Below are 16712 nucleotides of genomic sequence, written 5' to 3'. Positions count from 1 at the left end.
GTATCTTGATGGGGCAATGGTTTTAAAAAAAAATGCATGTCGCAACCAAAATAAACATTAAGCAGAGCGAAGGGTGCAGAGACTTATTCATGATTGTCATTAACATGTTATCAGTGTGTTGAAATTAATGGAATAAATTTGAACTGAAAATAAATGTTGATATCTAAACTGGCCTGTAAGTAAACAAAGCATGAATGCTACAAATTCCAAAATACATTGCACTCATAGCCATCCACTACTCAGTGTCATTAGTGCTCCTGTAGGGCTTTAAATTAAGTGGAGGTGGTATTTTTATGACACAAATCAGCGGTGCACAAAAGATTAACTACGCGAAAGAATCACTGAATTCAATACAAATAATAATCAATTACATTTAAAACATGAAATTCTGTCAATCTTAATGGACTGAATGAAAATATCAACCAATGCCAAGCTAATGAAGGGAGATACAAACAAAAGTACAGTTACAGTTCAGTTGTATTTAACCTTTAAGTACAATACATTTACACTTAATCTTTAAGAACTGTTTGTTTTTAGAAATTATTTAGTTACCATTTTTATTTAACTTATATGCAAGTCCTTTTTCAATTCTCATATATTTAAGCGCAGTGCTGATCAAAGTGCACGCTTTTACAGTGGTTTACAATAATATTACATATATTTTTTACTTTTAATGTTTGTCATTATAGAGGTACTTTGATAGCATAGTATGTTTTTAGGAGGTACTTGTAACAAGTTTGAGAACCACTGCTTTTGCATATATAGTTGCTCTCAGTAGCAGTAAAAAAGATTACACTTGCATCGCGCTTTTCACGACACCCAAAGAAATTATTTTCGTCTTAAGTGCTTCTGTCAAAAATATTAGCTGCTAAAATTGTGGCACGATCAAGCTGAAATACGGTAGCCTTTAAGGGAATATATTTTCTCATCCATCCATCCATCCATTTTCTTCCGCTTGTCCAAGGTCGGGTCGCAGGGTATTTTGTCATTAACTGAAAACTAAAATAGGCGTCATCATTAATTACTCTTTAACACTACAATAGACCGTTTTTTTAATTACAGTATAATGTGCAACTGAATTGAACTTTAATTCTAGCATTTCATTACCACGGACAGTTATTTTATGATCATTACTAATAGCATTTTTGACTGGGAACTCACCACATCTAAAATTCACAGCCTAGATTCAGCCCTGATTAAAAGCATAAATTAAATGCATTTCCCCGTTAAGTGAGCTGGAGTAAAAGCCATAGTGTGAAAAAAAGAGACAAGACTCTGCTTGTACAGTGTGAGTTATAAGCAAGAAGCGGTGGGGGGAGCACAGAAAGGATTACCTCCCCTGCATGGACTTTCATCACAAGGCCGTACGTAACTTGTGAACGTGTTGGACTGAAAAAAGAAAGAAAGAAAGAAAAGAAAACAAAAAGTTGCATCCGTGGATAAACAACATCGTTTTATTTTCAGAATCAGAATCAGATCAGAATCAGAATCATCTTTATTTGCCAAGTATGTCCAAAACACACAAGGAATTTGTCTCCGGTAGTTGGAGCCGCTCTTGTACAACAGACAGTCAATTTACAGAACACTTTGGAGACATAAAGACATTGACAAAAAACAATTGTGCAAAAAGATGCAGAGTCCTCTAGCACTTAGAGCAGTTGGAATGACTAATATTGCAATAGTCCGGTGCAATGACCATTGTGCAAAGGGCGCTGAGACTTCAAGGACTGTATGTGGTTTAAAGTGACGAGTAGTGCGATCATCTTGGACAATGTTGGTTGTGCAAAAAATCCGATGTAAATTCTTCATGCACTGTCGGCAACATCCATCCATCCATCCATTTTCTGAGCCGCTTGTCCTCACTAGAGTCGCGGGCGCGCTGGAGCCTATCCCAGCTATCATCGGGCAGGAGGCGGGGTACACCCTGAACTGGTTGCCAGCCAATCGCAGGGCACATACAAACAAACAACCATTCACACTCACATTCACACCTACGGGCAATTTAGAGTCTTCAATTAACCTACCATGCATGTTTTTGGGATTTGGGAGGAAACCGGAGTGCCCGGAGAAATGGGTTTTCTCCGGGCACATGAAAACTCCACACAGGCAGGGCCGGGAATTGAACCCCAGACCTCAGAACTATGAGGCAGACGCTCTAACCAGTCATCCACCGTGCCGCCTGTTGGGAACATGTGGAGCAAAAAAATATTGGTGAGTGCAGATCTTTTTAATCTAACCGAAAGAATCTCCTCGTGCTCACAACCAGCCTCCGTACAAAAAGTACACAACAGAAATGTCAGATGACTCAGAGAATTAGCCACACTACACTTTAACAATTATTTTGTTGTTGCTACTGTTATCAACTAAAGTATTTGTACAAGAACACCAACACACTCTCTTAGGGACTTCTCGTTACATTCAGGATTTACCCTCAAGGCACATTTCTCAAATCAGAATTGAAATTCTAATAAATACTTGCTCAATAGTAGTGTAATGTAGTCCTGGGGACTACAGATGAAATCTAGCCTTCTGGCTAATTCTGGCTTTTTTAACCATGTGCATTTCATGTGTTTTATGAAATTGCATTGTCCCCTTTCAAATAAAGTGATTAAAAAAAAATAAAAAAAATCTTCACATCATTGTGTTATTTGTGCACATCAAAAAAGCAGTTTATCATTCCTTTGAACATGTTGCAAATGTTTTGAAACATGCAAATGATTATGTACAGTGCAATTATCAGCTCTTTCTGACATTCGATCAATTGCTTGTCATTTTGATCAAAATGTATAATAATGGGTCTATGATGAATAGTCTCACTCCTCACCATATTTACAGTAGGCATTAGTTCACACAAGTCTTACATGCAAAATGGTTTCAACAAATTGTCATTATATCTCAAGCATATTTCGATAAATTTCCATCACTTTCCATTCGACTTTTTTCCCCAGGTGAATCGTGACTTTCTCTAACGAAGGGAAATGTATGAAGCATCCTCTCAACCAGTGATGAGACCAAGTTTTCTGAAATGTCAAAGTGTGCATCTCGTGAACCCTCAACTGGCAGAACACAATGTTACAATGTCTGATAATGAAAGGACAAAGAACTGGATGGGGCCAACAGCCAGAAGAGAAGAAGAAGAAGAAGATGAATGAGGCAAAACAGAGGAAGAAGCAGAAGAGACTAAGACACATTCCTGATGAGATAAGGGCCACACTTCTAAACCACTTTCTCAATATCACCATGGGTACTGTTATCTCTGAGATTGGTGTACTAACAAATTTCCCATCTTTGGGCCATACAAAAAAAAAAAATTACCTTTTTACACACTCTCGACAGGGACTTCATCCTTGGGCAAGAAATGAATCAGATTTTAGATGACTTGCAAGAGTGCATTGGGTCAATGTCAGTTTCCAGCGCTACAACATCATCGGGCAATGATGGTTTGCGACCCAGAATAGAATACTGACGGAGTTAAATTTCACAGAACTATATTCAACACACAAAACACAACCAATGAATCTTTATGAAGTAAGCATTAGTCTGCATAAACAATTAGCAAGCCATCTCCAGCTATTAGCATCCACCAAATTAGCTTGTACATCTCACTAAAGAAGTGACTTTCATCTTTTCTCTGTCAGGGGTCGCCACAACGAATCAGTCGCATCATTTGTTTGGCACACGAGTTTTTACGCCGGATGGCTTCCTGACACAACCTATACATTTTCATCTGGGCTTGGGACCGGCAGTGACTAGGAAGTGATGCAGTGACCAGGAATTGCATTGTTAACATATATTTGCACTTACCCAACAGTTAATAATGTTTCTCAAAGCTGTTCCTGTGCAATTAAAGGGTTTATGAAGGTGATTGACTTGAATTTTTAATAGATCTATATGGGGAAAAATATGTTGCAAATCTTGTTTAGCTTTAGGGAGTGCCTTTTGATATACAGTATCTCTCTCATAAAAGTGAGTTAGGACTCCTTTGAGTGGTGCAGCGTGTATGTTAGATGTCAGATTACAATGTTTTTATAATGCATATGACAGAGCTAAAACTTGCAAGGCTGATGTTATTTGTTGTTGTCTCGCTTATCCTTTCAGTGGAATGTGATGAGAAGAAGAAAAGAGATGACACAAGGTGGCATCTCACTTGCCATGACCTAACCAGCCCTCCCGACCCCAAATAAAACAAACAATTCTTTCTCATTTACCACCTGCATGCTAATGTGCACCAGGCTTGAACCCTGACCCTTGACCATGATGTGGTCAGCAGAAGGCCAAAGGTTTGCCTGGAAGTGCGCTAAAAGAGGAGTTAAAGAGGAGGTGATTGGGGTGCTAATGGAGTCCATCCTCTTTAGTGGACGAAGCTCTTCTCCCTAATGGGTCATAATGCAAGGTCACTAAAGGACTGTCTGTCGTACTAGAGCAGCTCCAACTACCGGAGACAAATTCCTTGTGTGTTTTGGACATACTTGGCAAATAAAGATGATTCTGATTCTGATTCTGATTCATACAGTGGTTGCTCCTTTTGTAACTATTTTTTTAAGTCTGACAATCAGTACAACAAAACTGGAAGCTAATGTTCCCTTCATGTTGGATTAAAGGCTACATCAGGTCTGTGATCTTTAAAGGCTTGCTTCATCATTCCAATCTCATCCGTCATTGTGTCCAATGCTCTTTAATCCGCTTATCGTCACTTGTGGTTGTGTTTGTAGACATGACTCATTCACACTGGTCTTCCTAATCCAATCTGATTGTGCTAGCACTGTGTGTGAGCAAACCTGGTTTGAGAAAATTAAAGGCCCAAGCAGAGCGCAGCCTTCTGGTCCACCATCTCTGAGGAATGATACTTCATGGCACTCTTAATTTCATCTCCCTAATCTCATTTATTAGTCAAACACTCCACAGCTGCACCGAAACATGTCAGCCAATTAGGGGTTTCACTTAAAACAATTACATGAACTCTGTATTGTGCCTAATCTAGTTCCTTTTGTTTTATGCATTCGATCGCATGGAGAGGACCATCGTGCTTTTCGGGCTTTGTTGTATCTAGTAAAACAAAAAAACTAGAATGTAGACTTACATACAAAGTGTCAGAAAGGTTCTAACACTGGTGTCTCAAAATATATATTTATTATCCAAACGTTTCCTTTTCGATGTGGGCCAGAAGATCAACACTATGTGTAGAAAGAGATACTGTGGCGTTTGTTTTGTTTAGTGCGCAAGAAGAGGTGAGAGCTGTGGCGGGACCACTTGTGGCTGCTTCACCATGATAACGTGCCTGAGCATCTGACAGTTCCTGGCAGACAAGAACCTTGTCGTACTGGAGCTACCTCCCTACTAGGGCTGTCGCTAGCTAATCTTTTGAGAATCGATTATATGAACCCCGGTCCTCAGAACTGTGAGGCAGACGGTCTAACCAGTCGGTCACCGTGCCCGCTCCTCTGTCGTTTTTGGCAGTTTTTCACTGGTTTAACAGTGCGTCCATCTGCAACAAAAGTCCGTTTGGGAAACATGGACAGTGGCCAACTGGTTCCGGGCGACGCAAATATGGTTTTATTCATATATTTTTGCATCAATACATTTTTGTGGTCGACTCAGCCGATTTTTTTCACAGCCCTACTCCCTACTCGCCCAACCTGCCTCCGTGTGATTTATTTTCCTTTTTCCCAAGCTCCAGGGGCTCAAGAGTGCATGAACTGTGGCAGAGAAGATTGAAAAAGTGTGTTGGACTCCAGGGGATCACTTTGAAGGAATTCTAAGAAGGGGGTTATTGTTTTGCTTTCTGTTTCATTATGAATTTGTCGGACAAACCGAAAGTTGTGGATAAGCATATCTGAGTGTAAAGTGGCACAAGAGGCGGGATGTGGCACAGTGAGAACAAGTACAAAAGGAGACTGATATGCTGATATGGTGATCCGTCACGGTTAAAGGCCAGCAGTGGACAAAAACTGGCAACTTGATGTTGGGGAGGTGGACTCTGCTTTCTATGACTACTGGATGCAGTCGATGACCTTGGGATGATCAACTTACATGCATTGCTTTAATTATTGTAAGTGGATTATTGTTCCACTTTTTGTTTCGTTTTTACTGTTTGTAGGCCAGGTCAAACTTTTTGGATAAGCATATCTGAGTGGACAATGGAGCAAGGGGAAGACGTGGAGGCAGGGAGAACGCACGCTTCCTGGTTCCACTGTGCAAAACTGTCAGGAAATATCTGAGTCCAGCTCAGTTTGGTTGCAATGCAAGCAATTTGTGCAAATGAATGGACCCTAATCTCATTTTAAGCCTAGCTTTGACAAGTGCAAAAGTCTTTGTGCATGTCTGCAACCTCCAAACGAACACTAGTTAAAACATTGAGTGAGTTAGTCATTGCAGCCTGTTTAAATTGTTTTTATTTCAAAACCAGTACAAAACAATTTTTACTTTTCATGTACAGTATATTTTTATAAGTACATTTCAGTTGTATTTAACTTTTAAGAACCAATACATTTGCATTTAATCCTTAATGGTTTGTTTTTAAACGTTCATTGATGTACAATTTTATTTAACTTTTATGTACAACACAGTGTTCATGTTCACAACAGTCATAAATACACGTTTTATGAAAAAAAATAATTTCTTGTTTTTGACGAACACTTGGTACCACTATGTTACTGTATTGGAATGTTGGTCATTATGGTGGTACTTGGAGAGCTAAGAACCGGTATTTTATTTAGGTGATACTTGGTGTAAAAAGTTTTAGAACCACTGCTACTGTATGGATCTCGTGTTTTACCTGCTTAAGAGGAGACCGAAGGGAGTAATCTCCTACAACAGACAACATCTGAAAAACACTGCAGTAAAAACCTGGAAAAGCATCACAAAAGAAGAATGCAAAAATCTGATGATGTCAATGAGTCCCAAGCTTGATGTAGTTATTGTGAGCATTATAAATGCAGTAATGCTATCATCTAAGTTCTGTATCAGATGCAGCTGTAAATATCCGGAAATAAAAGCTGAACTATTGCGGTACAGAAAATGAATGGATATTGCTCTTTTGATTTAAAACCCAAATTATCAGTAAATAGCAAAAATAAACGAATCGGCCTAACTGTTGCGATAATTTTGGAGCGGAGTGTACGGTACAGACACATACATACCTGTAGGCTTAATCTGTGTCAAATCTGAAAGGATACGGTTCTAATTTGTCATGCTTAAATCGGATTTTACGACATTGTGATTCTTTGCATATAAACCATTCCTTTAAATTTACAGCTATTAATAGATGTCTTTTGATTTCATGTGACCAAATATCGGAGGTCTCTGTCTCTCATGTTTGTACCACTTTGATAAAAAGACCCTGGAGATTTCCTGTCATTTTTCTCTTAAGTGTTTTCTCTCAAGCAAGCGGAAAGCCACTTGGTGTTTCCCACACGCCCCAGACGCGGGAACGCTCACAACGCTCACACGCTCACAAGAACTGTTCTGGAGCCGCTGTAGCAGTTTAGTCTAGTTTAGTTAGTCCGGGTTTTAGTCTCTATTTACAAAATGATTCACTCCTTTTGATAGTAAAATGAGTTTTAAAACATTGTGTTTACACCCTTCAACCGTTTGTCCGCCCAGAAAGCATTTCTGACTTTAAAAAACAGGCATTTTGACAAAATCTGAATAAGATCTCATTACACAATGCATCCATCAATTTTTTGTACTGCTTGTCCTATTCCAGCTGACTGGGCAAGTTGCGGGGTACACCCTTGACTGGTTGCCAGCCAATCATAGGCCATCTGTAGACAAACAACCCTTCAAACACACATTCACAACCATGGACAATTTAGTGTACTCAATGAACCTAACATGCATTTTTTCAGAATGTGGGAGGAGCCCTGTGAGACAGAACTGCTAAGCACAAGGACACCGTGCTGCCTTGCTTTTGATGCTGACTAACACGAAGTATTCTGTTTGATGCTAATAATTTGATAATTGTTTGCTCAGAAAGTTCTATCCTGTAAAATGTGTTCCTTTTTTGCCCAAGAAAATGGTTGTGATTGAGGCCAATTGCATTTAGAGCTAAAAGAAATCAGAGATGCCTCAAAAGGTCAAATGGTGTGATCTCGTCAAATAGTGTCATGGGGACTGACATTTCAGCTACAGCACAGTACTTCTTTTGAACTGTAAATGATGACCTAAATCCAGTGTCAATGCACTCATTTGATCAACAAATAAACACCACGCCTCATTCCTCTCCTTAAATTATGTCGGAAACTAAAAAAGGCTGGCAGTCCACATTGCAAGTTTAATATGACGCCGTCATGATGATGGATGTGCTGGACACAGTCGGTAATTATAAGACAAAGCCTTAAAAACATGGGCGTGACGATTTACCTTCATTCAGAACATTATAGTATATTCTCTTACAGGGTTTTAGTCACTTTGTCGTTGTAACTTTGTAAAATTGGGAAGGATTTTGGCAAGTTAACACATTTCAGTTTCAGAAATATCACCGTTAATGTATCACAAAAACTGAAAACCATCTGCAAGTAACGTGACCTCCAGTCAGTGCAATAGCAGTGCAGGAAATACTTCAAAGGAAAAACATTATAAGCGCTACTCCAGTCCACAGTCTCAGTCTCGTTGTGTTTTTGGTGTAACATACTCATGCATAGGCAGCACGGTGCAAGACTGGTAAGCACGTCTGCCTTACAGTTATGGGGGTCAGGGTTTGAATGTCGGAGTTTTAATGTTCTCCCAGTGCTTACCTGGATTTTCGCCGGGTACTGTAATTTGGTTTGGAAGCATCTAGGAGTATATGGAAGCATCGGTATTCGGTATGGAAGCATCTAGGAGAGGTGGCTGTGGAGTTTTTGACCAGCTTGTTCAATAGAATTCTAGTGCGTGAGAAGATGCCTGAGGAATGGAGGAAAAGTGTACTGGTGCCCATTTTTAAGAACAAAGGTGATGTGCAGAGATGTGGCAACTATAGAGGAATAAAGTTGATGAGCCACACAATGAAGTTATGGGAAAGAGTAGTGGAGGCTAGACTCAGGACAGAAGTGAGTATTTGCGAGCAACAGTATGGTTTCATGCCTAGAAAGAGTACCACAGATGCATTATTTGCCTTGAGGATGTTGATGGAAAAGTACAGAGAAGGTCAGAAGGAGCTACATTGTGTCTTTGTAGATCTAGAGAACGCATATGACAGAGTACCCAGAGAGGAACTGTGTTACTGCATGCGGAAGTCTGGAGTGGTAGAGAAGTATGTTAGAATAATACAGGACATGTACAAGGGCAGCAGAACAGCGGTGACGTGTGCTGTAGGTGTGACAGACCAATTTAAGGTGGACGTGGGACTGCATCAGGGATCAGCCCTGAGCCCCTTCCTTTTTGCAGTGGTGATGGATAGGCTGACAGATGAGGTTAGACTGGAATCCCCATGGACCATGATGTTTGCTGTAGCACTTTATCTTCGGGTGAGAGTCGGGGAACACCCTGAACCGGTCGCCAGCCAATACAACATTGCCGTTAAAACAGGAGTTGGCCACATTTAGAGACAGACTCTCCCATCCTATTAAAAATCATATTTACAAATAATTTGTATAAGTCAGTTCCATGTCAACAAAGGAGACAGAGCTTTCGCTCTCTGGGCCCCTCGGCTTTGGAATTATCTGGGAGATCTCAGGCAGACAAACACAGTGTCTTCATAAGATTCCCTTTTACATACATATACACATTTGCAGAGGATAGGGACAGGGGCAATCAGTGTACGCGACCCTAGTAAGAATAAGCGGAACGGAAGATGAATGAATGAATATATAACGAATATAATGAATAAAGAAGAAGCGTGTGAATATGATGAATATATATATATATATATATATATATATATATATATATATATATACACACATATACACACACACACACACACCGTATTTTCACGACCATAAGCCGCACCGCATTAAAAGGTGCAGTTATGGTAAAACATACGCTAGCTTAAAACATACGATAGCATGCATGCACGACCTGACCTCGGATAAGCGGAAGAAAATGGATGGATGGGTGGATGGATGGAAGGATGGATATATGAAATATTCTACTAATTACAATGCATTACAAAGGAATATGAACATTGTACTAAAAAGTTGATTCATTGATGTTTGAACTACAGCTGAATCGTCTTTGCTCATTGTACAAAACTAAAATCATTGAATGGATCAAACATAATTAACATCGCTTGGGAAATTTGATTTGATTTAGGATCCCATCAGTGCAAGAAAGCGTTAAGATCATTTTAATTGTAATCATTCCCATTATATAATTTATATGCATATTCACACGCTCCAAGTCATATGGCACATTACATGAAGGATGTATGCATGACAATTCTGCTGCAGGACTGCTGAATATCCCACCATAGACAAGGAGAGACCTCCTGTGTTGCTCTCTGGAGGGTAAAGTAGGATTAGGAAGTCCTGCCGCCTCTGGACTCCTGCTGGGGTTTAATGGAGCAAGAGTGACTGAATTGACGGGGATGCTTGTTTGGTGGCCAACAAAGGTCTCAAAAACATTACTTAGAAATTGGGACAGGCTGGTTTAGCCTAAGCTGGTTCCCATCCAAACGATACAATGCTGGTTATGAAATTAATTCTGACTAGCTGCAAATGCACTGATCCGGCAAAAAAGGCAAGGCGGTGTGTACCCCAATTTACACGATTACATTCTTGTAACAGACATAGTTTATTTGTTTTGTTTGTTTGCATTGCATGTTTTCACATAATCATGTTTTTCAGTTGAAAATGCAGTTGCTTAAATCGACCTTTTCAAATGACTATGAGACCAGGGACTTGAATTTGCGCTCAAGTCATTGATTGATTATTGGGGAAATTAACAAAAACGATGACAACGAGAAGCTAACAATGAATGTTCTGAACTCCTGTTTCCATGTCAATGTTGTGTCGAGCAGAATAACACAGAGGTGCAGCTTAACCTAATTGTGGATGTCATGTTGTTGTTTCGTCTGCAACCTATTTGAGGCTGAAGCAACAGCGCCTCTGCTGGCTGCAAACAGTGCAGCACATCTTGAGCAGTAGTCAGGAAGCAGACTAGCATCTCTTCAACAACTAGTTGCCATTTTAGATTACCCTACTGCATGACTCAAACCTTGAACCTCCAATGCTAATTACAATAATAATATAATAATAAGTATAATAATTATGAGTTCCTTAGAGAGTTATTTGTCAGGAGATGACATTGAAATTCCAGTGACCGATTTGAGGGTGTGTGGGAGCGATAATTCCAAACTTAACATCCCTGCGTCCCATTCACACTTGAACCCTCATAACACTAACAAGTCACATGACAGCAAGGAGGAAATGTGGCTAATTGGGCCCAATTTGGACAGTTTCACTTTGAGGTGTACTCACTTTTGTTGCCAGTGCTTGGCTGTGTGTTGCTTTATTTTGAGGGGACAGTAAATGTACATGTGTATTGACTAATTTGCATTGTATCAAATGGTTATTTCTTCAGTGTTGTCATTTGAAAATATATAATGAAATATAAAAATGTGGAGGGTGTACTCACTTTTGTGAGACACTGTACGTCATCACTTTGCAACCCATACAAATGCAAATTACTACTTCCCTCTTAGCCATTTTATTCCATTTTCGACTTGGCAATACATGTATACTCTCATTTTAAAAAAAATGCACACTGTTTATGGCAAACCACTATTTATCTTCAGGTTGGCACTTATTTCACCCTACGTTGACTTTCTGGTCAGCTGTTAACGCCCACCACTGCCAATAGCAATCCAGACCTTTCTCTGCTTCCTCTTAAGAAGTTTACCATCCTGCTTTCTCCGGCGTCAACCCCACAATGAACCTCACTTGCCTTTCAGACCTCTACTGGAATCTTCCACTAGGCTCCTGTTGGCTGTCAAGCTGGCGGCCAGTGCTAGCTATTCTTCCACTGACAAGGCGCCTTAGAAAGAGCACGCCATTTGAACGGCATTTTAGTGCATCACAGAAAGCGGATATTAAGCAGATAAGTGCAAATAGATAAGTTTTTCATTGAATAGTTGTTAGTTCAGTGTGGCGGAGGTTGACTTTTCCTCGAATAAGAGCAGGTTAAAACGTAAAGATGATATAGATGGAGGTTTATCCCAACACATGGGTCATGCAATTGTCACGCAATGCCTACATCAATCCATCCATTTTCTATACTGCTTATCCTGTTCAGGGTCATGGGGACTGTTGAGCTTGAGGTGGGGTGAACCCAGGATGTCACGGGGCACATGTCACGCAATGTATAAAGGGGCAATTAAAGCAAACAACCGCAAGCAATCCAGTTAATCCATCATGGTGTGTCTATGTAGAATTCAGCCCTTTGACCTCATGACTGTAAACAATGGCAGATAAGATTAAGTTAAACATATACACAGCAAGCGGAAGGACCCTAGCCATGATCCTGAAGTCACACCGAAGGTCCAGGGAGGACCATTTCCATAACACGGGGTCTCCGTGTGATGGAAGCTCCAACCCCTCTCTAATCCCCAGCCTTTAGCGCACATCTACTTAAAGCGACATTAAGGGTGAGATGTTATGCAAATGGGCGCTTGATCACTTCATCTCTGTGCCAGCCACTTGTTTTGTGTGCTGTCTGCCGTGTTGATCTCAGGTTTAGGGTGGGGCTTAATCTTTTAACACCTATCTGACAGATTTCTCCATTGTGAAAACCGTGTTTGTTCGTAACACTTCAAACCACGGACTGCAACGACCAATTTAATAGTATACCTGTATATTTAAATATACACACGAGGTACAATTAATTCACAGAAGGCATTTGGTATTGTTTAAGGTTGTGTCACATACTGGGGGTTCTCGCCTAAATCTGCATGACCTTTACTAAGCAGATTACCTCTTTCAATCTATGTCAGGATACATTTCTACAATGCAACTAATAGCCACATTTTGTGGAGAGCGTGAGAATGCTTACAGACAACATGTTTATAAAAAGAGATGTGGAGGCAGCTGACTGCAGACACTGATCGGTGCACTGCTGACATCTGCTGCAAGGTACACGCAAGGCTTCCAAACACAAAATGGAAAACAGCTGACTGGTTCATAGTCATGGGAGTAATTAGTCACATATAGGATGTGCAAAGTCAAAAGTAAACCTCAAATCTGAGTGATTTGGTATATGTGTGCGTGTCAGTAGCCTTTTGTGCGGATGTGAGTAGCGGACTGTTTTTTTATTTTCGCAATTGTCCGGTTCAGTCGCATTTGGTAGCATCGCTCGAGAGCATCCATCACTCAAGCCTTCAAGTTTCAAAGAAGTCCTTCTTTACTGTGACAAATATCAAGCACGTCAAGTCATGTCTCTGTTAAATTCAAGTCATTATTTGGGTTAAGAAACTACTAAGTCAACTCTTACAATCTTGCTCAGTCTCAAAATATATTAGCACATTAGCCACTTAGCACTCCGTATATGTACTTGCATTATTAAGCTGTTTTAACATATTCACAATCACATAGTTTTTGTAATTGTCCCAAACCAGTTTTATTATAATCCATTATTTTGGCTTCCCAATTACACGCATAACCAACATGAAACTCAGTTCATGTTTGGCTATAGCTATCAATTAGCTAAACTGTGACATTAATGTAGCTTCCTTGTCTTTGTGGGTTTTATAGTGACGGATAACGTTAGACGTCGTAGTTATGTCTCTCATCTTTGAGTGGAAAACCTTGCATGTTGCCATTCTCCTTTTTACGTCGGTTTTTTTTTGACAAACTTAATCCCTGAGTCCAAATTTAAACATCTTCAGAGGTCACTCCAAGATAATTTCTTCGCGAGGTGAACTTTGCACCCTCCATCATAGAGCATACTCGTGAGTTGCCAGGTTTGTGCACATCACACACACACAAAAAAAACTTCTTTCAACAACGAAACAAATGGCACACTATTTTGAACATTCAGATCTTCAAATAAAAAAAGGAAAGACTTGTCAAGCCATGTAGTTCAAGTCTGACAAATACAAAGTCAAAGTCATGATGAGTGTTTCATGTGTTTTTGCCGGTGCCCCCCACCTCTTTCATACACTATGTGATAAGGGTGATTTCAAGAGGGGGTGCGGTGATTGTGGTGGTATTTAGGGGCTATTTCCTGTGTTGGACATTTACCTTGAATGAAGGAACAACATTGTAAGTAACAGCTGGCAGGGGGCGGCCCATGGGAGCTGAGCTTGTAACATGATGGGTACCAGGGGACCCAGATGTTGCCCTCCTATCCTAAAGTGTGTAACACCACAGGTGGCGGGAAAGAGTGGGAGAGAAAGGGGCAAGAGAAGGATTGAGTTTGAAACAACGGCAAACAGGAAGCCAAGACCTCACAACACAATGCACACACAGTTTCCTGCAGGAGTAGACAGATAAGGGACCATACTTTGTTTTAAAGTCATATTTTCAGCACCAAACATTTCCCGCCACACTAAAACCACATTTTACAATGCCTGTACAATTATTCTCAGCTATAACCATTTGGAAGTGAAACTACAAGTTACTGTAGTTATCCACTGAGAAAAAACATCCACACTATACATCGCGAGACAAGGCAGTGTGGAACCTCCAAAGTCAACCACAATCTGTTCTAAGAAAGTTGAAAAAAAAGAAAAAAGAAACATATTTTCCCTCATGGATTCATCGGTTCCAAAGTTAATAAATTACTGTCATAAAACTTTTATAAACGATGTAGGCAATGTTTTTAACCTTTTAAAATTATTAAATACCCTGGAAAGTGAATTCAGAAATTAGTCTCTAAATACATTAAATATTTGAAGGTAATTACTGAAAAAAATGGAAAGATTGAAAACTATCTAGCACTCAGTTGTGCATTCAACTATTTTACTCAACTACATTCAACTAGTTTTCCTGATTTTTCAGGTATGGCTAAAATGGGGTGCAGTGATGCTCCTCAACCCCGGCATTTGTCGCCCCTCTCCCACTATATAAGATCTTGAGTGCCATCGTTCACATCAGTGGTTTTCCATTGTAATTGCGATGTGCAGTTAGCTAGCTACTGTATGCCTACAATCTCAAAATTCAAATTAAAGCACCTTGTTTTCAGCCATGAGTGCCCGTCACGCAGAAAGAGATGGAAGAGTGTGGAGGGGAGGAAAACAATTTAAAATCCTACTTGACAACCAGAAGAAGGCAGAAGACCGAGGGTGGTAGTCTGATTTGACAGTCAGCATGTGGACAGGGGTTTCACACTGGCATGGCCGCTTTAGAGCGCCTCGTTGTCAGTCCTAATTGTGTGCACATCACTGAGAGAAGAAGGAAGAGCGAGGGGATTAAAAAAATAATAATCTAACATGACAGCCAGCATGTGGACAAGGGCTTTACGCTGGCATGGTAGCCTTAGAGTGCCTCGTTGTCACAGCGCGGAAAAGCCCTGTGACTACCCGGTACATTATATTCCAGCCACTGGAGGCTTTCACCGAATATATTTTTGCAACTCAAATAATTATTTTTTTGTAGGCATGTGAAAGATGCTAGACGAAGTAGCATCCATTTTTCCAAGTGTTGCGAGATTTATTAGATTGACAATTGGTTGACAGTGATTTCGGCGCATGTGCCCTGCGACTGACTGGCGACCAGTTCAGGGTGTTGTCTGCCTTTCGCCCGAAGTCAGCTGGGATAGGCTCCAGTGCCCCATGACCCGAACCAGGATAAGTGGTGTTGAAAATGGATGGAAATGGATGGTTTCAGTGCATTCAGTAACAATGGCTTGATTTCAGGACAGAGACGTATGGTGCTTTCTCATTGGGCTGGGTAAATAATTGAAATTTAATCTTGATTTCGATTTTGGCTTCTCACGATAATAAAAACGTTAAAATCTAAAAAAAAAATGTTTTAAATGAATGTGCCGTGACAGGTTGTGTGCCCCCTATGTTGCATCCAGCAAGTGTGTGACGTATGTTTTTCTTCCCTCCTTGAGCGTGCTTTAAGCTGTTTATTGACACTAGAAACTAAACGCATAACAAAAATAATTACACTCATTTCATATTTAAATACAAGAGACATCATTTCAGAAATCGCCAGCCTATTGACAGACTAGCTAAAATTAACATTAGATCACTAATTAAATAATATTCACACACAAACGCCATAATAACGCATACAGAGAGGTAATATAACAATGCTCACAGGCATATATTCTTCATAATTTGTGAAAAAGAAATTTGGCAAAGCTCGATCATGACTTTCTTCTTCTACTCTTTTTTAAGTTTACAATAAACGAGTAGCTCCATGCATGGAACACACCACACTGCCCCTAAGAGGCCTAGGTGTGCACAGCAGGAACAGCAGATACAGTCATTGCTTTCTGTAAAAAGTAAAAAGACACAAACGCTTTTCCCTCCTGACTGTCTGACATGAAATCAGGCATAATTTTTCCTATTTTCTGACAATTATGATTACCAAAATTATTTATATTTGCTAAATGTTGGAATAATGAGAGGATTTCTTTGACAAATGTATATATATATATATATATATATATATATATATATATATATATACATATATATATGTATGTATGTATGTATAAAGGCAAAATATGCCAATGGATTTTAATGCACCAACATACCTACTTACATACCCATCCTGCTCACCTGTATTCCTCACTTTCTGTTCAATGGTTATACTGTACTTCTGTATCACATTCAAATTGTCCCT

The sequence above is a fragment of the Phycodurus eques genome, chromosome 14 (genome assembly GCF_024500275.1).
Source record: "Phycodurus eques isolate BA_2022a chromosome 14, UOR_Pequ_1.1, whole genome shotgun sequence".
NCBI lineage: Eukaryota > Metazoa > Chordata > Actinopteri > Syngnathiformes > Syngnathidae > Phycodurus > Phycodurus eques.
The sequence above is the reverse complement of the archived record's forward strand: the minus strand, read 5'-3'. Positions refer to the sequence as shown.